General features: G+C 43.0%; 1 long non-coding RNA gene across 1 annotated transcript; it reads right to left on the bottom strand.

The window, feature by feature from the left end:
- Window positions 1-2,671: 2,671 nt before the first annotated feature.
- On the bottom strand, window positions 2,672-22,738 carry LOC134354569 (uncharacterized). The gene is made up of 6 exons (XR_010019852.1): window positions 22,605-22,738; window positions 20,230-20,254; window positions 13,604-13,657; window positions 9,105-9,185; window positions 7,680-7,781; window positions 2,672-3,601 (listed from the first exon to the last, which is right to left on the bottom strand). It is a non-coding gene; the product is annotated as an uncharacterized LOC134354569 (long non-coding RNA).
- Window positions 22,739-22,949: the final 211 nt, after the last annotated feature.

The raw sequence follows: 22,949 nt of genomic DNA, 5'->3' as shown, positions 1-22,949 counted from the left end.
ACTGGACAAACGTGCACCAAGTATACCGTTTCCTCTTCGCATGTTTTCTGTGTGTCCTGCGCATGCCCAGTGGGGGGAGATTCGCCCAAATACCCGTTTTAATGTGGGCGGAGATATTTTCAAAAACCCCTAGTGTGGACGTCTATCGTTTATACGCAAAACCGGCGTTTTCAAAGTTATCCGGTCTAGTGTGGATGTAATTTTCCCCTTCATACATCAATCTATTCCTCCAAGAGGACCACAACCTTGTCATAGGGTTTGGGGGCTCGCGCTCCTCACTGACCTGGAGAGCTATGTAGGCTGGAGTCAGGACTTTATGTTTTGGCTCTTGATAAGATCAGCCATACCAAACAGGTCAAAGGGTAGAGGCAGGACTAAAAATGGACCACCCATCCTCCAGGTTTGGGTGTTCAGCTCAGGGCTAACAACCCTGACTGGTAAAACAGAACTGTTACAGAAGCAGCAATGAAGAGTACTTCTACATCTGAAGCCTTGAGATGGAAGACCTTCATTGCTGTCCTAAATGCCAGCAGCATACCGGGCAAAAGAGAGACATTAATCTATAGGTTTATTGTTCAAAAGAAATACCAACACAGAATTTTAAACTCATTGTTGAAGTAAAGGACCCACCATTCAAAATGTCAAATGTTTTATTTTCCCTCTTGCTTGGATTTAGCTGCTTTTTTTGATGGCAGTTGGGTGTTTTGCTGAGTAGCCTCATTTTTGTTTATTCATAGCACGTGAGGCACATCCAGCATTTTAGTGAGTCACTAACAGGCAGGACAAAGGGTATACTGTACGGCCATGCTCATGAACACACTTTAGGAAAGGATGCAAGTGGCTTTTTACAATCAGGTATGTTGATAATTAGCATGACTGGGTCTGACTTTTTTTTATTCAATATTTATTGAATTAGCTGTTGTATTTATTTTCATGCAAATACCTATATATCATCATTTTACTTTGACTAAAACTGCACAACTGCCATTGGTTGCATTTCACCTTTAATTTCCCGATAATTGAGGCTTCTGGATTAACAATTGCACTGTTGTATTGGCACATTAGTCTTCATTTAGAAGCTGTGATGCACAATTCATGCAGGTTAAAAATCAACTTGGTCAGTTTCCAGACAGGACTTTCTGGCTAGCCATGGTACAACAATTCTCTGTGCCAGTCATGTTTCTTTTGGAATTAATTTTTTAAATTTAATTTTAATTAAGTGCAATCGTAAACAATAGCCAGATCAGAAATGCTGATCAAGTCAACTAATTCCCAGAGAGAACTCTGATAGGCCAATCAGATGGTTCACTGCTGCTCAGCGATAGAACACAAAAAAAAATCATATGTACAATTAAGAAACATTATTGCCTTGATCCATGGGTGAACTATTCACTCACTGCTGGCATTTACGGCGGCAATGAAGGTCCCCCAACTCTGGCAGTGTTCGGAGCTTCCTCTGTTTTCACTACTGTCAATCATGCAATTCCCGAGTGGAGACTCATGATGCTCAGTTGTAGGACTCTTCATTGCTGTCTCTGTAACAATTTTGTTTTACCCGTCAGCGTTAATAGCCCTGAGCTGAACCCCCAAACCTGGAGGACTGGTGGACCATTCTCAGTCTGGCCTCTACCCTTTGACATGGGTGACCCTACCAAGAGCCAAAGTATAAAGCCATGCCTTCAGCAAACACAAGCCTTTATACCCTACAACAAGGGTGTGAGACTGGTGGAGGTGAGTATTCACTACTTGGCTATTAAGCAGCGCTGTAGCAGTGAACTTTCTTGAGAAGGTACATTTCTCTGCTGCCAAGTAAATTAGGATTTCAGCCACCATCCTTCAGGTGCCAGGTTTAACCAAATATATGGCAATTAGTATACAACATTCTCGAAAATGTTGTCTGGGGAGGAGCGGTGGTGTTGTTATAGGAAGGTAGCTCATGGTAGGAATTCAGATTGCAGGGCCCAGCAAGATCCTTCTGTGCTCCTCCATCAACCTGTATTTGATTTGGGTCTATGTAACGCATCCAGTGATACATTACTGTGGGCCAAGAATACTGAGTGCAAGTTTGAACAAAATGTTGTTAATTCCAAACTCTAAAATGGGGATGGATGAAAATTTATCTCACAGGTTCCCTCTGAATATTCAGAATAATCTACCAATGGCACTCCTATGCCGTCACAAATGAGAATGTGAATTTCTGCCAAAGTGGTGGAGTATAATATTAAACAGTACAGGTTATTCAAAGAGCAGAATACATGATGTGCAGGCTGAGAGTGTAGCATCATAGACAGGTATACAAGTGGTTCCTTGGACTACTTGTGGTAAATGTGACTTCACTGCAAGAAACACAAGTTATATCAGACAGCTCCATGAGAGCCACAAGAGATTCTGCAAATGCTGTAGATGTGGGGCAACACACAAAAGCTGTAGGAACTCTGCAAGTCAGGAAGGGAATGAACAGTTGATATTCTGGGCCTGGTGGAACTCTGCAGGTCAGGAAGCATCTACAGAAGGGATGAACAATCAATGTTTTGGGCCTGAAAGGATCTCAGCCTGAAATGTTGACAGTTCATTTTGCTCCACAGATGCTACGTGATCCAAGTTCTTCCAGCATCACCTTTGCAATTGCATTGGAGAACAGAGGTATTTAAAATTAAGATAGTCCCACACAGATTGTCATTGATTTTATTGCAGTACTACATCAGTAAAATTGATACATTTGAGATCACCCAGGATAAGATGAATTCAAAAGTGGCAGAAATACTCAGGAGGCAAGGTAATACCATTAAAATCTCAAAATAACAAGTCTGCAATCTGAAACATCATGTCAGACCTGCTTAGTAGCTTGTCATTAAGAATTTTCCAATATACGCAGCATTTCTTTTGGAATAATAGTTTATAAGCAAGTGTGCAATCTGCATCTGTTACAAGGGGAAGTAATGTTACTGTTTTCACTTATCTCATCAAATGGGCTAATTTAGCTCCTATATTTTACGATGGTCAAAACTGATGTAATCATTAAGGAGGAACATAATCATAGCATTTAATTTTGCCAATACAAGGTAGGTTCACTTAAAACAACAGGCTTGGTGTTTTACTAACTTAAATATTTCTGTTCTTAATTTGTCTATGCCATGCACCACCAAGCTGAAGTTAGATTCGTTAGGACAGATCTTGAAAATTACCTCTTTGCCAGGATGTGAGTACAATGCCATATAGTTTAAGGTGGACAGCTGGTAGATAGATCTAGAGTGCAAACATTGACCAGTTGCATAGTGGAGAAGGGAGCCCTAATCAAATACCACAAGGTTGCAGAAAATATGCGACCTTTCCATTGGTTAGGGTTGTGCATTCTTGCAATGCAGCACTGTAGGAAGAAGTTACTTAGAAGCCCTGGAGGAGGTGGGGGGGGGGCACAAGGAGGAGGAGTAAAAACAAAAGGACTTGCTTGATGAAAATTCACTCAAGTCAAAACTCCATAAAACCTGGTCACTGGAGCCTTTCACGTGGACATCTGGTAACAGCCGTGCCTTCACAGACATTTCAGCTGTCTCCGTCATTAAGTGTTCAGCCACAGCAGACAAATTAAATGCATGTTTAACTGGAACGGACAAAAAAAAAACAGATTACTTATTCGCTACAATATTGTCTGGAGCAATTGAACATCACACAATGTCAGTCACCTGTAAATTCTGCCTACCAACTAGTCACAATGTCACATCCAGGCCCTCTAAGGAAATGTGAAAATACAGATTTTAAAAGGGGATACTCCATCCTTTCAGGAGCTAAGAGAATATGCAAGGGGTTACAAAATAGTTTTTTTTTGAGTCAGTTGCCTCTTACACTTTTGCTGGGTTCCATGATAGGCAGTAAATGATTCTGCCCGAGGCATCCACACATTAAAATTTCAAATTACACACATCAAAGTTGCTGGTGAATGCAGCAGGCCAGGCAGCATCTCTAGGAAGAGGTACAGTTGCTTGAATTACCAGCATCTGCAGTTTTCCTCGTGTTTGCGTTTTAAAATTTCAAGTTACGTGTATTGCAGATCTTGCAATAAACACAAACTGAAGGTGGAACCACTGTTTGCTGGCGCTTTGGGCAACACCTGCCAGATAGCCAATCTCTTTAATTATTTCACTTTCTCTACATTTTCTGCTTGTTCTTTTTGTCTTGATTGCTTCTTGGAAATCGTTGGAGCCTGCGACGTGCAGTTGGAATTTGGTCGAATGATCTAGCGCTGCTGTCCCTGGAGAAGACTGAGAGCATGAGCTGCCTCGTGGAGAAGATCAGAGCCCAGGTGGAGTTGGGGGGGGGCATGATAGACTCCATTTGGAAGCATCAATGCAAAGGCAGAGGAGGTCGGCAGTCACTCTCTACGGAGGCCATGGGGTTGCAGCAGTCAGTAGCCAGGTTGGCAGTGTTCAGACCTGGCATGGCTGTCACTCTTCACAGAAGGACTGAGTTCGTGTGGGCACTCTCCTCCATGCTACCGGGAGGATGTCTTCTAAATTCTGAGATTTATGTGATTATTGGACTGTTGTTTACTTTGGTCCATATCAGTTTACTGTTTTTTCTTGTTGCCAGTTGGTGGGTGAGCAATATGTTACTTTTTGTGTGAGGGAAGGTTTGGGGATTTGGTGTCTGATGTTCTTGTTGGTGTTTTTCTGTATGGCCGATCTGGTTTTGTGTGTGAAAGAGGGGGTTGGGGGTTTAATGTTATTGCTGCTTTTCTTTTGCAAGGGAGAGGGTTGGGGTTTGGGGTTTTTGATGTTCCAGTCGCCATTTTCTATGTGGGCAATCTTAGTTTTTTTGAGCGAGGGAGGGGTTGGGGGGCTTGGTGTTTGCAAGTTTTGTTTCTTTTTCCTTTCTTTGTGGGGGGGGGGGTGATGTCTTTCATCCCGTGGTTTTTTTTTTGTATTTCATGGCCATCTAGAAAGGATGAATCAGAGTTGTATTGTAAAATAAAATGAACTAAAAACCAAACAGAATAGAGGCTTTGCCTTACCCAAATTTTAGGTTATACTATTGAGCAGTTAATATATGAAATATTACGTTCTGGATATATTACATTAACCGTGAGAATTGCCCTATATGGGTTTCTTTAGAAGTCAACTCTATTACGAAATTTTCCATTATTTCTTTACTTGGGTCCACACTTCCTTTATCTTTAGATAAACTAACTGACAATGTGCTGGTCAAACATACTTCGAGGATTTGGTTACAGTTTAGAAAATATTTTGGTTGATTAAGATTCTCCCTCTCAAACCCCACCTTTTTAATTTTTTTGATTTTTTACAGATTAGAGATTTTTTTAAGATCTCAATTACAAACATTTCCTATGAGTCCAGATAGGAATATAATAGATACAATTTTTAATTTGAAATCCTTTGACAACAGTTCAATATCTTACATTTATGGTCTGCTGCTGGGACTGAAAAAGGCCTCTTTAGACAAAATTAAAGGAGACTGGGAAAAGGATTTACAGATTTTCATATCTGAAGAGAGCTGCAAGATTATTTTAAAATTGATTAACTTTTCATCATTATGTGCTCATCATTCTTTATTACAATTTAAAGTGGTACATAGAGTTCATATGTCTCAAGACAAGCTCTCTCGTTTCTACGCAGATATTTCCCCTTACTGTGATAGATTTAGTAATGGAGTGGCCACACTAATTCATGTGTTTTGGACATGTCCGAGCCTTGAAAAATTTTGGAAAGATGTATTTCAAACTTTCTCAGTACTCTTCAATATTAGTTTTAAGCCCAATCCTTGACTGCCATGTTTGGTATTGTCGAGGGTAGCACAACAAAACTGAAGCCATCCAATTTGCGGGTATTGGCCTTTATGTCTCTTATGGCCAGGAGGGCGATCTTGCTCAAATGGAAGGAGGCCGCCCCGCCCACTCGTGCTCAGTGTCTATCTGATGTTATGTTGTGCCTTGATCTAGAGAAGATTCATTGTTCGATTTCTGATTCTAAACATGATTTTCTAATGTTATGGGGACCCTTTCTGAGTTATTTTCATAATCTTTGAACTGTTATTAAAGTATGGACCTGAGCCATTATTATTATAATATTATTATATGGTAAGGTATTTCTTTTTTTTTTCACCAACCAGCTCATTTTGGTAGTGGGGGTAGATTTTTTTTAAATAAAATACAATGATCTTATATTATTTCATTTCATAATTCAGTTTTTTTTCTACATGATTGATCTGGATTATGGGATACTGTGATCATATTACTGTGATTTAAATGTAATGCATTTATTATTTGTATCCTTATAAATTTTGTATATTTATGCAATTTATATAATATTAATAAAATATTGAAAGAGAAAACCACATGGTTTAAAGATAGAAAAGGAAGGATCGGTAATAGTCAGGAAGGTCTTGGCTTCTTCTAAGCAAGAATCACCAGTTCAACAAAACCTCTGGTCCAGTTCATAGATGTGACACTCCTTTTGACCCAGCAATGAAGAGTGGAGAGGGGCAGTGATAGGAGCTGCTCTCTCTTAATCCTGACTAACGATACTAGACGTGAAGTTTATGCATTGTCCTTGTGAATGTGAGATTTTTAAAAAAAAAATGAAAGTGCCAATTATTCCAGGTTGGTAATTCAACTGGTACCATAAACTTCCTCTAGCATGTAGCAAGTGATAGAATCTAAGGGATTGGGCAGGGGTTCCCCACCTTTTTTTCCAAATATATGCCAGGACCCCTACCATTAACCAAGGGGTCTGTGGACCCTAGGTTGGGAACCCTGGGTTAGGGGATGTGTGACAATAAAATGGAATTATTGTTGATGGGTGCTTATATGCCCTCCAATTTCATGCTCACTGATCTTGGAGAAATAAAAAGACATTGACTATCCTATCCATGGCTCTCAATCTTGTAGATCAATTCCAGGCTTTCCACATTCCACTTACTCAAGGCCATCAGTCCATCAGCATATTTTATACTTTGTGAACCCTCTATCTTCGGGGTGCTAACCTCTATGCCATGGGGATTGGGTTGATTGAAAACACCAAAGCCTTTGAACAGAAAATCAGACTAAAAGTAGCGGTTTCAGTCCAGTACATCACAGGTAAAGGCCTCCCAACCATTGAGCACATCTACATGAAACACTGTTGTAGGAAAGCAGCATCCATCAGAGACCCCCACCCAGGTCATGCTCTTTATTCCCTGCTGCCATCAGATGGAAGGTACAAGATCCTCAGAACTCACCACCAGGTTCAATAACAGTTACTAACCCTCACCCATCAGGCTCTTGAACAAAAGCAGATAACTACACTCACTTGCCCATCCATTGAGATGTTCCCACAGCCAATAATCTCAGTTTAAGGACTACTTCATTATTTCAAGTTCTCATTATTTATTTATATTTGCATAGTTTGTTGTCTTCTGCACTCTGGTTGCAGTTATAGTTATCCTGTTATAGATTTGCTGAGTATACCCACAGGAAAATGAATCTCAGGGTTGTATATGGTGACTTTGAACTTTGAAGATTGGATGGAATTAAAGTTTAGGGACCAAGGAAGTGCTAGATCTATTCAATAAACCAGAAACAGAATCTTGCATCTCAGGTGAATATAGTTTCAGAGTTAGACACTGTAGTCAACTCCCTGCGGACTGGTTACCAAACCTACAGGTTACACATTAGGTCAGCATCTCACCTTGAGAATTACTTGAGAATCATATTGTTACTTTCCAAGGGCTGCTTCGATTCCTTTGATTATCTTCTTAAGATGTATTTCTTCAACATGGCCCTCACCACCCTGTTTGAGAATAAATGAAGGCATGGTCATGTTGCAGTTTCACTGGTTAAAGGAACATCTTAAAAATAGCATTAAAGGTCATTTCATTTTCAATATGGATCTGGGTAGTAACACATACTAGGCAATTGTCAGCCTTCAGAAACGACCTTGAAATCCATTTACTTCAGTGGGGATATACCATTGTTCAAAGACAAAAAGCTGAAAATAAAGTAGGTCAGCTAGCATCTGTGGAGGTAGTGCTGAGGAAAGACGCTTGTATCTAATGTATATTTGATTGCATGTCAGAAATTCTAGCACCACACTAAATTTGAAGAAATAGCACTCAAAAAGAGTATAAGGAAATGCCAGCAACACGTTACGGGAGCCATGTTCTTCTCACATTTACTAGAGTGTGGAGAAACACAGCAAGATCAGGCGGCATCTATGGAAACACATAAACAGTCAACATTTCGGGCTGAGACCAGTCTTCAGGACTGGAAAGGAAGGGGGAAGAAGCCAGAGTAAACAGGTGGATGGGTGGGGGGGTGGGGAAGATACACAAGCTAGGTGATAGGTGAAGCCAGGCAGATGGGGGAGGGATGGGGGTGAAATGAGAAGCCAAGAAGCAATAGGTGGAAAAGGTAAAAGGCTGGGAAAGCAGTAATCTGATGGGAGAGTGGACTGTGCGAGAAAGGGAAGGAGGAGGGGCATCAGGAGGTGAGGTGGAATGCATTTGTCTTCACTGGAGGGGTGGGAGGGGGAGGGATGAAGTAAGAAGCTGGGAGATGAAAAGTGGGAAGGTAAAAGGCTGGAGAAGAAGCAATCTTGATGGGAGAGAAGGAAGGAGGAGGGTCAGCGGGGGAGGTGATAAGCAGGTGAGAAGAGATGGGAAGTGTTCGTCTTCACTGGCTCCCCACAATTTTGTGCAGTATGGAAATCCCTTTCTCCTCCAAGTGTAAAATCAAGAAAAAAGGTTTGCTTAAAACATGATCAAACTTGGCAAAACATTTACTCCTTTTCCAGGTAACCCACTCCAAACCAAATTACCCTTTGAAGTCAACAAGGCATGGCTTGATCCATGTCTGGAATGGAATAAGAATTGCAGTTCTAACCAAGATAGGCAGACATGTTGGAATATAATTTCTAGGGCCATTCGTTGTCATGTTCTTGTATCAAGCAAGGTAACCAGGCATTGCCACATATTTGGAGCACACAGTGTAAGTTTGTTCCAGATGCAAAGTTAAATACAACACCAAGCTTGAAATCAGTCGTTTGGAAAGTCAGCATGGTAAATCTGTCCACCAGCCACCCACAGAGACAGGTTACAGCACAGTCATTACTAACCAGCTTAGAATGAAGAAGTTTGCCGGACTTCTTTATTTTAACCTCAAAGCAGCCAGTGTTTCCAGAAACTGGTGTCCCGAACTGAAGAAAAAAAAAAGGTAAATTAATGTGTCGTAGAACAAAAAGGAACCTGCCAGTCGGTCAGCAGAAACTTATGGATTTATTTATTTATTAATTAAGGTATAGCACAGGATACATACACATTTGTCTGGTTGTGTTTTATAATACTCTATGTGCCTGCAAGGCCTCTAAGCCACTGTACTGCCTAGCGGACGTTTGGGGGTGGGGAGGGGGTGCTGGACTACATACATGCACATTCTGCCTCATTGTATTTTTTTTACTGATATTCTATATAGGATTATTGACTTGTATGTGAGAGGACGAAGCATCAAGCCTCACTGACATAGACGGTGCTTGTCTGGAAATGGAATTGACCCTTTGAGCAGCACCGCCCGGCAGCCCCTAATTTAACCCTAATCTAATCATGGACAACTTACAATGACCAATTAATCTACCCGGTACGTCTTTGGACTGTGGGAGGAAACCAGAGCACCTGGAGAAGACCCACGCATTCCACAGGGAGGGAGGGCGTTCAGACTCCTCACGGATGACGCCAAAAGTGAACTCCGATGCCCCAAGCTGTAATATCATCATGCTAAGCACTACGCAACTGTGACACATTACTCAATAAGCTTAGAAAATTTACAATAGGCTATTAATATTCAGTCCACTGCCTCTCTTCTGGTCAAACAGCCCAATCCAATCTTCCAGTTCTTCAGAAGACAGTACAAATACACGCTCATTTTAATGCCTACAAGAGGTTGTCTCAATTTTCTCAGATGGTTAATTCCAAACCATTGATATCCTTCATGACAAAATCACCTCCCCTTAAATCCTACAATTATTTGGTCATCCCACTATAGGAAGGATGTGGAGGCTTTGGAGAGGGTGCAGAAGAGATTCACCAGGATGCTGCCTATCATGAGAGGCTGGATAAACTTGGGTTGTTTTCTCTGGAGCAGTGGGAGCTGAGGGGAGATCTGATAGAGGTTTACATGATTATGAGAGGAATAGAGAGTGAACATGGGGTATCTTAACCTCCTCAGGTACTGCTTGAACTGCTCCAGAATCTTGGTTTTTCCTTCATATCTAAGCATATGCATTCTCATGTGACCTTTGTCACTGAATTATTATATTACCACCAGGTTCAGGAACAGTTATTACCCTACAACTATCAGCCTCCTGAACCAGTGTGGATAACTTCACTCACCACAACACTAAACTGATTCCACAACTATCCAGACTCACTATCAAGGACTCTACAACTCATCTTCTCAATATTACTTATTTACTTACTTACGATTAGTTTTTTCCCTATTTGCACTGTCAGTTTTTGTGCATAGTTTTTCCCATTGATTCTATTGCATTTCTTTGTTCTACTGTGAATATCTGAAGCCTGAAGGCACATGCTCAACAATTCAGGAACAACCTTGTCCCCTGTGCCATCCAATTTCTGAACGGACAGTGAACCCATGGACACTAGCTCCCTACTTACTTTATTTCTGTTTTTGCACTACTTATTAAACTATTCAATATACATATATACACGCAGATAAAAAACATTGAACTTTACGATCTTTCCTCAACCACAATTTTCAATCCATGCATCTCCTCTCACCACACCTTTTCAGTAATGTGACCTGCAACTTAACCCATAACAGGCTGTATCAAGATCTCCATGGTCATTCTACACCTGAAGGTAAAGTACAAATACGCCTTGACAGAAAAAGCTTTAGTGTGCACTGTTTATTTCTGAGCTGTGACATTACAGAAAATCAAAACTACAAGATTGGGTTCTTTTCCTTCAGAGTCAGAGCACTATGGAGCAGAACCAGACCCTTCAGCCCATGTCTACTCCCGGGACCATTGCCCTCCATGCCCCTTCCATCCATGTACCTATCCAAACTTCTCCAACCTACATCCATCACTTCTACCTGTAGCTCATTCCACACTGTCACTATCATGAATGAACTTCTCCATCATGTTCCCCCTAAACATTTTGCCTTTTGCACTTAACTCATGACCTCTAGCTCAAAGTAAATTATATTATTGAAATACATATACTGCATGTCACCATATACAATCCTAAGATTCATTTTCCTGTGGGCTTACTCAATAAATCTATAGAATAACTTTAACACAACCAGTGAAAGACCACCCAACTAGGGCATTCAACCAGAGTGCAGAAGACAACAAACTGCAAATACAAAGAGAGAAATAATAAGTAATAAATATCAAGAACATGAGATGAAGTCCTTGAAAGTGAGTCCATTGGTTGTGGGAACATTTCAATGATGGGGCAAGTGAAGTTGAGCGAAGTTATCCCCTTTAGTTGAAGAGCCTGATGGTGGAGGGGTGATAACACTTCCTGAACCTGGTGGTTTGGATCCTGCAGCTCCTGTACCTCCTTCCTTATGGCAGTAGCAAGAAAAGAGCATGTCCAGGTTGGTACACATCCCTGATGACGGATGCTACTTTCCTGTGACAGCCTTTTCATGCAAATGTGATCAACGGTGGAGAGGGCTTTACCCGTGATGGACTGGGCTGTAACCACTACTTTTTGTGAGTGTACGGGGTCTTTTTTTGTATGTTAAATTTAAAATGGCTTCTTTGTTATGTTATACTGGGGAATGCTTCTTTGTTATGTTAAATGCTGAGAACATTTGCTTGGGTTAATACAGACAGCAGGGTGCTATTAGCCAATGGGTGGTCATGTATCGTTTTGTTTTCGGATGATAATGCTGTATCATATGACAGTGGACGTGCGGGGGTTTTTGGGGGGAGTCGGAGGAGAGACGAGGAGGACGGTGGACGTGTGGGGGTTTTTGGGGGGAGTCGGAGGAGAGACAAGGAGGACGGTGGAGAGACGGGGAGTCAGTGGAGAGACGGGGAGACGGAGGAGAGACGGGGAGGACGGCGGACGTGCGAAGAGGCTCCGGTCAATCACTTCAGGTGGTCCCGAGCCGTGAGTCGACAGGATCCGGGTGGTCGTCAGGAATCTATTGAGCTCCAACTGTTGTGCACGAAGAACTTCGACTTTGATAAGTCTGGCGCCTTTTTTTTCCATGACTTCCTTTTCTGTATCGAATTTATATTAATTTCATAGACTGAGTAATATCTATAAAGTGTACTTGGTAAAACGTACTGTGTGGGCTGGCTGGTGATTGATGTTTGGGATTGATTCGGGCGGCAGTGGTGCAGCCAGTGACTCTGTGGGAAGCGTTCGGGCCGGTGCTGGGTGGGATTTCCCCTCAACATATACGAGCCAATATAACTGAGCGTTACATAAGATTTTGCATTCAGATGTTTCCGTACCAGGCTGTGATGCAGCCAGTCAATATACTCTCCACTACACGTCTGCAGAAATGCGTCAGTTTTTGATGTCGCGCTGACTCGCCACAAACACCTGAGGAAATAGAGCTGCTGCTAATCTTTCTTCGTAGTTCTAGTCTCACCCAATCTCAGTGCAAAAAGCCTACCTGTATTTACCCCTCAATTTTGTATCCCTCTATCAGATCTCCCCTCATTCTCCTATGCTCTAGTGCTAACCTAATATGCCTTTCCCAAGAACTCAGGTAATTTCCCTTCGTCTCATTCACAGCTGATAAAGTGATACTCTCACCCTGGTAAATAGGTTGTAGGGTGCCACTCCAGAAACGAGTTCAAAATCTCAGGTGACATCTTAGTACTGAGGGACTATCTGAAGGTTCTGCTCTCAGGCTAATGCAACAACGGAAAAATAACAAGTAACACAAAATGCTGGAGGAACTCGGCAGCATCCATGGAAAAGAGTAAGGTTTTGGCCCAAAACTTTTCATCAGGACTGAAAGGAAGAGAAGTGAGAGGAGGGGAGGAAGTAGTACAAGGTGACAAGGTGATAGGTGAAACCAAGAGGGGGAGGGGCGTAAAGTCAGTTTTTGGTTAGGTGAGCAGTGGGAGAGTTATCTCTCATTTCTAGATCTCGTTATGGAATATTCAGTGTCACTTGATGCTGCCACTTTGATTTGGTCCAACACTACTTGGCTTTATTAACCTGGTATGCACTGGGACGCATCATCAACCCTGAGGTCTTCGGGTGTTTTGGGTTTTTCAATGTTAGACACCCTTGTCTAAGCAACCCAGCCAGGAACGATCCAGTCCAGCTTGTGTTTTTCCCATGGACCAAGATAATGAAAGGAGTGTCATTTCGAGGTTTAAGGCATTTTAGATCTTGTTATTAAGTTTTACTTAACCATTTGGGAATTGGTTATGTTTTGAGGCTTAGCTATTAGGCTAAATCTCAAAGCAAGAAGAAAAAAAAAACATTATAAGTGAACTTTGTTGCATGTTTTATGAATTGGCCAGGAAAAACATTATACAAACAACTTTTTCCCCTAATTCAAGGACACCAAACGACATGGATGTTGACTGTAAGAAGCATCTTAGTAGCAACCACTTACGATGTCTAGTTCGTTAGGAAACACATCTTCAAGTTTCTGCTTGAGGCTATTAAACTAGAAAAGAAAGAAAAAAAAGACAGGTCATAAACAGCAGAAACAGAAAAAGTAATTACCTTTCACCCAATTACATCTCAGCGTAATACAAAAAAAGTTACATTTGTCCTTTAATACCATACATTAAGTTCTATTAGGCTATCTTCAGGCACCACCCAACAGGAACTACCACATGGAAATAAAAATCAAGTTTAATACCACCAGCATATCGAAATACACACATACATACACACACACCACATGTCTAGTCTCATCCACTTATTGTTGCTCCAGTAGCCAATTTCTCACCAGATTGTCCTGGTTCCCCAAACTTTGGCGTGGACCTTGTTAATCCAGGCTGCATGACTCTTCTGTTCTTGTCACTCTCACCTGGAGGTTTTCATGGGCACATAAGCCAGATCATCTCAGAGCGGATATGGGTACAGGTTCAAGAATAGGATGACCTCATCAGCCACCTCCTGTACATGGATGACATCACGTTGTATGCAGAAATGAAAGCTATTGACTCACTAATCCACCTGACAGGGGTGTACAGCAGAGACATCAGGGTGTCATCTGAACTGGAAAAGTGCAGCTGGATGGTAGTGAAAAGAGGCAAACTCATCAGGACTGAAAGAGTCGAGTTACCTGAAGGCCACATTATCAGATGTACAGGACATCTATACATGCCTGGGGATCCAGCAGGCGCATGGAAGCCACAATGAGGACACAAGGAAGGCTGCAACATCTAAGTACCTCCCAAGAGTGAGACAGGTCCTAAAAAGCCAGCTGAATGGGAAGAACATGATCAGAGCCATCAACACATTCGCCCTACCAGTCATCAGATACTCAGCCGAAATAGTGCAGTGGCCGAGGAACGAACTGGAAGCTGCTGACATCAAGACCCGGAAATTACTAGCAATAAAAGGAGGATTCCATCCAAAGTCCAACGTCGAGTGACTATACACCCATCAGAATTAAGGAGGATGAGGACTTGGAAGTGTCAAGGGCACAGTCCTGGAAGAAATGTGAAACATCAGGAAGATGCCCTCCCCCTCCCCCCCCCCAAGGATGACCTGCTAGGAGAATACCTCAGATAGCAGGCAGTGGGCATGGAAATGGAAGTGAGTGAAACTGTGAGAGGATCAGAGGCCATGGCAGGACAATACACTGCATGGGATGTCCCACCACCAGATATCAGAGGCGGCTGACATAAGAAAGCCCTACTAGTGGCTGGAAATGGCAGGGCTCAGGGACAGCAGAGGTGCTGCTCGTGGCTGCACCAGAACAGGTGCTGAGCAGTAAAAGCAGGGGTCTATCACACCAGACAAGACCCAGGATGCAGACTGTGCAAAGGATCAGCTGAAACCATCTCGCACATAGTAGCAGGGTACAAGATACAGGCAGGGAGAGCACACACAGAACAGCACAACCAAGTTGTAGGAATCGTGTACAGGAACATCTGCACTGACTATGGATTGGACACTCCCAAGTCGAAATGGGAAACACCCGAGGAGGTCGTGGAGAATGACAGAGCCACGATCCTGTGGGACTTCCAAATACAGACTAACAAGCAGTTACTGGCCAAACAACCAGACAAGGAACAAAAAGAAAGCAATAGTAATGGACACGTCAATCCCAAATGACAGTAACATCAGGAAGAAAGAACAAGAAGCTGGAGAAATATCAGGGCTTGAAAGAGAAGATGGAAAGGGTACAGAAAGTTAAAGCCAGAGTAATCCCGATAGTGATACGAGCACTTTGGGCTATTACACCTGGACTGGGAGAGCGGCTCCAACAAATCCTGGGAACAACATCTGAGATCCAGGTCCAGAAAAACACACCACTGGGAACAGCAAGCATACTGCACTGAACCCTGAGGCTCCCAGGCCTCTGGTAGGGAAAATACACAATCACACCACCCATAAGGGGCAAGAAAAAAAAAACACAAATCAGGTTGTTAAATTAAATTAGTGCAAAAACAGAAATAAGGAAAGTAGTGAGATAGTGTTCAAAGTTTCAATGGCCAGTCAGAAATCAGATGGCAGAGGGAAAGAAAAAGAAAACGAACTTCAGGATGTATATTGTATACATTTGTCTGAATTAAATGTACATATTGAAAGAAGTGTTCCTGAATCACTGAGTGTGTGCCTTCAGGTTTCTGTACCCGCTTCCTGATGAGTGTTTTAGTAACTTCATAGATGCATCAGTAGATTGGGAACAGGGATGAATCCCTGAATACCTACTCTTGTATTAGAATATTCTACTATTAGATTGTCATGATGTGCATAAACCACTTAGATAGAACATAGAATAGTACGGCACAGTACAGGCCCTTCGGCCCACAAACTTGTATTGCATGCTGCAGGGGCAACTGCTATTATGAAATACTGGACCCACCAGATTCGGAGAAGCAAGTCTGAGAATCGGAGCGGGAGTGCGGCGGGAGCCATTTTGATTTTTTTCTTCTCATCATCGGAGTTAAGAGAGGCGGGACTGCGTAGGCGTGTGACGTCGGGCAGTGAAGCGCGGAAGATTTAAAACGAACACAGCTGTATACAGCGGGCAGCACGTTTTGCAGGCTGCGGAGTGAGCTGGGAGTAGACTGAAAGCTTAAGGGCTTTGGCTCAACGGGCTTAGGTGGAAACAGGCGAGGTAAAGTAGGTTTGGTTTTCAATTTTCCCTGTTATTTGAGGAAAGGGGGGAAGTATGAGTGTGAGGGCAGCTTGCTGTTCTTGGTGTCAGATGTGGGAGGTCCTGGAGTCTCCTAGCCTCCCGGACATCCACATCTGTGCCAGATGCGCCGAGATGCAGCTCCTAAGGGACTGTGTTAGGGGACTGGAGCTGCAGCTCGATGACCTTCGTCTGGTCAAGGAGAGTGAGGAGTTGATAGAGAGGAGTTACAGGTAGGTGGTCACACCGGGGCCACGGGAGGCAGACAAGTGGGTCACAGTTAGGAGGGGGAAGGGGAAGTGTCAGGTAATAGAGAGTACCCCGGTGGCTGTGCCCCTTGACAATAGGTACTCCTGTTTGAGTACTGTTGGGAGGAACAGCTTACCTGGGGGAAGCAACAGTGGCCGTGCCTCTGGCTCAGAGTCCGGCCCTGTAGCTCAGAAGGATAGGGAAAGAAAGAGGAGGGCAGTAGTAATAGGGGACTCAATAGTTAGGGGGTCAAATAGGCGATTCTGTGGACGCAGTCAGGAGACCCGGATGGTAATTTGCCTCCCCGGTGCCAGGGTCTGGGATGTTTCTGATCGCGTCCAAGATATTCTGAAGTGGGAGGGCGAGGAGCCAGAGGTCGTGGTATATGTGGGTAGCAATGACATAGGTAGGAAAAGGGAAGAGATCCTGAAAGGAGAATATAGGGAGTGAGGAAGGCAGTTGAGAAGAAGGACCGCAAAGGTAGTGATCTCAGGATTACTGCCTGTGCCACGCAACAGTGAGAGTAGGAATGGAATGAGGTAGAGGATAAATGTGTGGCTGAGGGATTAGCGCAGGGGGCAGGGATTCAAGTTTCTGGATCATTGGGACCTCTTTTGGCGCAGGTGTGACCTGTACAAAAAGGACGGGTCGCACTTGAATCCTAGGGGGACCAATATCCTGGCGGGGAGATTTGCAGAGGCTACTGAGGAGACTAAACTAGAATGGTTGGGGGGTGGGAATCAAATTGAAGAGACTAGGAGGGAGGAGGTTGGTTCACAGATGGAGAGAGCTAGTAGACAGTATGTGAGGGAGGATAGGCAGGGGACAGAGAACGGGAGCACTCAGACCGAAGATGTGGGGGAGAAGGAAGAAAAAGATAACAAAGTTGTTTGCTCCATTAGGGATAACCAGAGAGTAAGAGGTGGAGAGTTTCTTAAATGCATCTATTTTAATGCTAGGAGCATTGTAAGAAAGGTGGATGAGCTTACAGCATGGATTGATACCTGGAAATATGATGTTGTAGCTATTAGTGAAACATGGTTGCAGGAGGGGTGTGATTGGCAACTGAATATTCCTGGATTTCGTTGCTTCAGGTGTGGTAGAATCGGAGGAGCAAGAGGGGGAGGTGTTGCGTTGCTTGTCAGAGAAAATACTACAGCGGTGCTCTGGCAGGATAGATTAGAGGACTCGTCTAGGGAGGCTATTTGGGTGGAATTGAGGAATGGGAAAGATGTAGTAATGCTTATAGGGGTGTATTATAGACCACCTGATGGGCAGCGAGAATTGGAGGAGCAAATTTGTAAGGAGATAGCTGATATTTGTAGTAAGCACAAGGCTGTGATTGTGGGAGATTTTAATTTTCCACACATAGACTGGGAAACCCATTCTGTAAAAGAGCTGGATGGTTTGGAGTTTGTAAAATGTGTGCAAGATGGTTTTTTGCAGCAATACATAGAGATACCAACTAGAGAAGGGGCAGTGTTGGATCTCCTGTTAGGGAATGAGACAGGGCAGGTGACAGAGGTATGTGTTGGGGAGCATTTCGGGTCCAGTGATCACAATACCGTTAGATTCAATATAATTATGGAGAAGGATAGGACTGGACCCAGGGTTGAGATTTTTGATTGGAGAAAGGCTAACTTTAAGGAGACGCGAAAGGATTTAGAAGGAGTGGATTGGGACAATTTGTTTTATGGGAAGGATGTAATAGAGAAATGGAGGTAATTTAAAGGTGAAATTTTGAGGGTACAGAACCTTTATGTTCCTGTTAGGTTGAAAGGAAAGGTTAAAAGTTTGAGAGAGCCATGGTTTTCAAGTGATATTGGAAACTTGGTTTGGAAAAAGAGAGAGACCTACAATAAATATAGGCAGCTTGGAGTAAATGAGGTGTTCGAGGAATATTAAGAATGTAAAAAGAATCTTAAGAAAGAAATTAGAAAAGCTAAAAGAAGATATGAGGTTGCTTTGGCAAGTAAGGTGAAAATAAATCCAAAGGGTTTCTACAATTATATTAATAGCAAAAGGATAGTGAGGGATAAAATTGAGGGGGGACTTGATAGAGGTATTTAAAATTATGAAGGGGATAGATAGAGTTGACGTGGATAGGATTTTTCTATTGAGAGTTGGGGAGATTCAAACAAGAGGACATGAGTTGAGAGTTAAAGGGCAAAAGTTTAGGGGTAACATGAGGGGGAACTTTACTCAGAGTGTGGTAGCTGTGTGAAATGAGCTTCCAGCAGAAGTGGTTGAGGCAGGTTCGATGTTGTCATTTAAAGTTAAATTGGATAGCTCTATGGACAGGAAAGGAATGGAGGGTTATGGGCTGAGTGCAGATCGGTGGTACTAGGTGAGAGTAAGAGTTCGGCACGGACTAGAAGGGCTGAGATGGCCTGTTTCCGTGCTGTAATTGTTATATGGTTATTAAATGACAAAAATCCAGGCCAGCATGCCAGTATTGTTTGCTCAGAGATGCTGTCCTTTGGATGAGACTCTCTGCTGCTTCTTCTCAAGGGACCCTAGGCCAAGTCCCTGTAGCAATAACAGCAAAGAGCTCTTGCTGGTATCTTTGGGCCATAGCTTCTGTAGAAGCACGCTACAAATTGATTGTCACATTTCTAAATGTACCACAATGATGAACACTAGCAAAACATTTCATTGTCGGACTGGGGTTTAAAATTATTATTTTTCTTGTAATTTAACTTTGCTATGCATATATTTTATAAGCACTACCTCACTATTTGATTTCTTTTTTTTACACTACTTATTTAACTATTTAATAAACTTACTTTCATTCAGTTTTTCTCCTCACTGCTATTATGTATTGCATTGCACTGCTGCCACAATTACAACAAATTTCACGACATATGCTGGTGGTATTAAACCCAATTCTGACAGTCACCTATATGCAATTGCTCAGTGAATTTTCCAGCAATTACAGTACAGTTACTTCTAGAAACTTCTTAAATTCTAGTAGCAGGTGTTGCACTGCTTCGACCTGGCCATTTTATTGGTTAATTCTTATCACTGGAATTTTGTTATCATTGGTCTGGTACAAGACTGCTTTTTCCTTTTTCTTTGTTCTCTGAGCTCCTCCCATTTGCTTTCCGCTCTTGTAATATTTAATGAAATGGCTGTAAGCAGTAAGTTGTATTGCCTCATTCTTTGACTTCCAAAGGACCTATAACAAATATAACATAGAAGAGTACAGTAGAGGAACAGGCCATTTGGCCCACAATATTGTGCTGAACCAGCTAAAAAGCAGATCAAAAATACCTAAATACTATTCCCTCCTCCCTACACCATGTCCATATCCCTCCACCTTCCTCACATCCATGTGCCCGTCTCTTAAAAACCGCTAATGTATTTGCCTCTACCACCATACCGGGCAGCACATTCCAGGCATCCACCATTCTCTGAGTAAAAAACTGTACCCTCTCACCTTCAATGCATGCCCTCTGGTATTTGTCAGTTCAACCCTGGGAAACGGATACTTTGTCTAGTCTACCTACACCTCTTATAAACCCCCATCAGATCTTTCCTCAGCCTTTGACGCTCCAGAGAAAACAACCCCAGTTTATCTAGCCTCTCCAGATAGTATATACGTCTAAATATCTGCCTGGTTTAGACTCTGGAGTGAAAAGAACAATATTAATGCAACCATTTTTGCTTACCCGGCTCCGGTAACCTCAGGAAGAACTAAAGGTAAAAGAAAAAGGGGATTAGTACATTTAATAAATTAGTACTTGATACTTCACTACAGAATCACACCACCAAATTATCTTCTGTTCCCTAGCACTGTTGCTTCAGAGGGCAGGATGGCAACGTAGTGGTTAGCACAGCGCTTTATAGTAAAGGCTACCCGAGTTCAATTCCTGCAGCTGTCTGCAGGGAGTTTGTACGTTCTCCTGGTGACCCTGTGGGTCTGCTCCCACAGTCCAAGATGTACCGGTCAGTAGGTTAATTGGTCACTGTAAATTGTCCCGTGATTAGGCTAGGATTAAATCGAGGGATTGCTCAAAGGGCTGGAGGAGCCTATTCCAAACTGTATCGCTATAGATAGGAGACTGATCATTCAACACTTCACTCGGTCATGCCATGTTAGAAATAAACGCATCAAAGTGAAAGCAAAGTTTATTTTTAGAAATACAGCTGGGAACAGATTTTTCCAGATCAATGGGCAGCGCCGCCCAGCAACTCATCCATTTAACCCTAGTCTAATCACTGGACAATTTACAGTGACCAATTAACCTACCTTTAGAATGTGGGAGGAAACCAGCGGATTCAGGAAGGACGTACAGGAAGGAATTGAACTCCGACGCCCCCCCGAGCTGTAATAGCGTCGCTTTAACCGCTACACGCCCATGGTGCCCCCATATTATGAGCAAACTCTTTAAAGTTTCAAATCCCAATATAAACGTGCAAGCAATGATGCAGAAACTGAAGGCCACAGAATACGTTCCGATTCAATATAGTTCTCTAAAACTACTGTATATGTAGAGTCTTTATTTTCGTTATTGTTGTTGTGCTGTGAAGGTTACGATCAACTCGGTAACGCTTGTTGATGGCATACTGTACTGCCGCACTGGGAAACTCGAATTAGTTCATAATTACTTAAACCTTCTCTCAACACAACAAAACAGAATTGACCTCCCCGAGAAAGAGAAGACAGTTCCCAAAGAAACGCCTTGAACTATTGAAAGATTGTCCTCCTTAAATCAATTCTGAAGTCACTGCCTTTGCTTGAGAAAGGTAGTAACGGGGGGAGAAAGGACCCGCGTCAATTGAAATATGGCGTTGTCACAAAGTATCCAGCCTGGCTGCATTTTATGTGTACAACAAACACAAGAGATTCTGCAGGTGCTGGAAATCCTGAGCAACACACACACAATGCTAGAGGAACTCAGCCGGTCAGGCAGCATCTATGAAGGAGAATAAACAGTTGACGTTTCGGGCTGAGACCGCTTTGAGCTGCTGAGTTCCTCCAGCCTTCTGTGTGTGTGTTGCTTTGCATTTTATGTTGACTTCTGACGAACTCCAGCAACAGTAATTTAACTAAGGGGGAGGGGCATCACCGGAAGGTCCAGAAATCGATGATCGTGCCATCAGGTCGGAAGCAACCCAACCAGAAGGAAAACGTGTTGCTCCTCCAAGGTGTGGCCTCATTGTGACAGTAAAGGTGGCCATGGACAGGCATGTCAGAATGGGAATAGGAAGTGGAATTAAAATGGGTGGCCACTGGACGGAGTGTAGATGTTCAGCGAAGCGGTCTCCCAACCTACTTTCCGTCTGGGTAGCCTCCAACCTGACGGCATGAACATCGATTTCTCGAACTTCCGGTATGCCCCCCCCCACACCTTCACCATTCCTCTTTTCCCTCTCTCACCGTATCTTCTCACCTCCCTCTGGTACACCTCCCCTTCTCTTTTTCCATAGTCTTCTACCCTCTCCTATCAGATTCCCGTTCTTCAGCCCTGTATCTCTTTCACCAACTTCCCGGCTCTTGACTTCACCCCCCCCCCCGGTTCCATCTATCGCCTTGTGTTTCTTCCTTCCTCCCCCCACCTTCTAACACACATCTTTTTTTTTCCCCCTCTAGTCCTGATGAAGGATCTCGGCCCGAAACGTCGACTGTACTCTTGTCCATAGATACTGAATTCCTCCAGCATTTTGTGTGTGTTGCGCGTTGTGTAACAGCACTGTATCACAAATGTTAACTCAAATACAAACGCACTCTTCGCGTAAACAACGCAGTTCATTGGATTCCGAGCTATCCAAAGCTTTCCAAGGTTCACTCAACCACAACCAGTGAACTACACCCCCACTAAAATAGAATGCGTCCAGCCGAAGGAACTCGGCAGCAAACTGACCAGGAGTTTACAAGAAATAAAAAGAGGCGTTCTAAATCTATAAAGCGTAAGAAACGCAGGAAAAAAAGCGGATAGAATTGGGATTTGGGGGTCTGCGGTGCTGGGATGAAGAACTCCTGGACTTAGTGATGAGTTGAGGAGTGGGGGAAGAGTATTACACTGCGCCATTAAGATCTTACCAGTACGATACTTCAATCTGGAGAACCATGTTTGCGGCAGAGTAGCGCTGCGACCGCCCTCTGCGAATTGCGGGCTGTTCTGGGTAACTCTGCAACCAGCACCAAACTAACCTAGAAACTGAACGTTTCAACATCATAAATAACGGCGAGCGGCCCGATGGGAAGGGGGAGGGAGAGAAAGAAAAAGGCGCAGTTGGGCGTTCCCATCTCCCTGAAAACCATATTTCTACCTCCAGACAATACAATCTCCCGAAATTAACTTGAATGCTTTTAAGTACAATCGAACGCAGTTAATTGTTTTTTAATTATCAGACTGATTTTTATAGCGTATGTTATTGCATCTGT

This window comes from Mobula hypostoma, chromosome 12 (assembly GCF_963921235.1).
Source record: "Mobula hypostoma chromosome 12, sMobHyp1.1, whole genome shotgun sequence".
Lineage (NCBI taxonomy): Eukaryota > Metazoa > Chordata > Chondrichthyes > Myliobatiformes > Myliobatidae > Mobula > Mobula hypostoma.
Note: the sequence above shows the minus strand (reverse complement) of the source record. Positions and strands in the feature narration are given on the sequence as shown.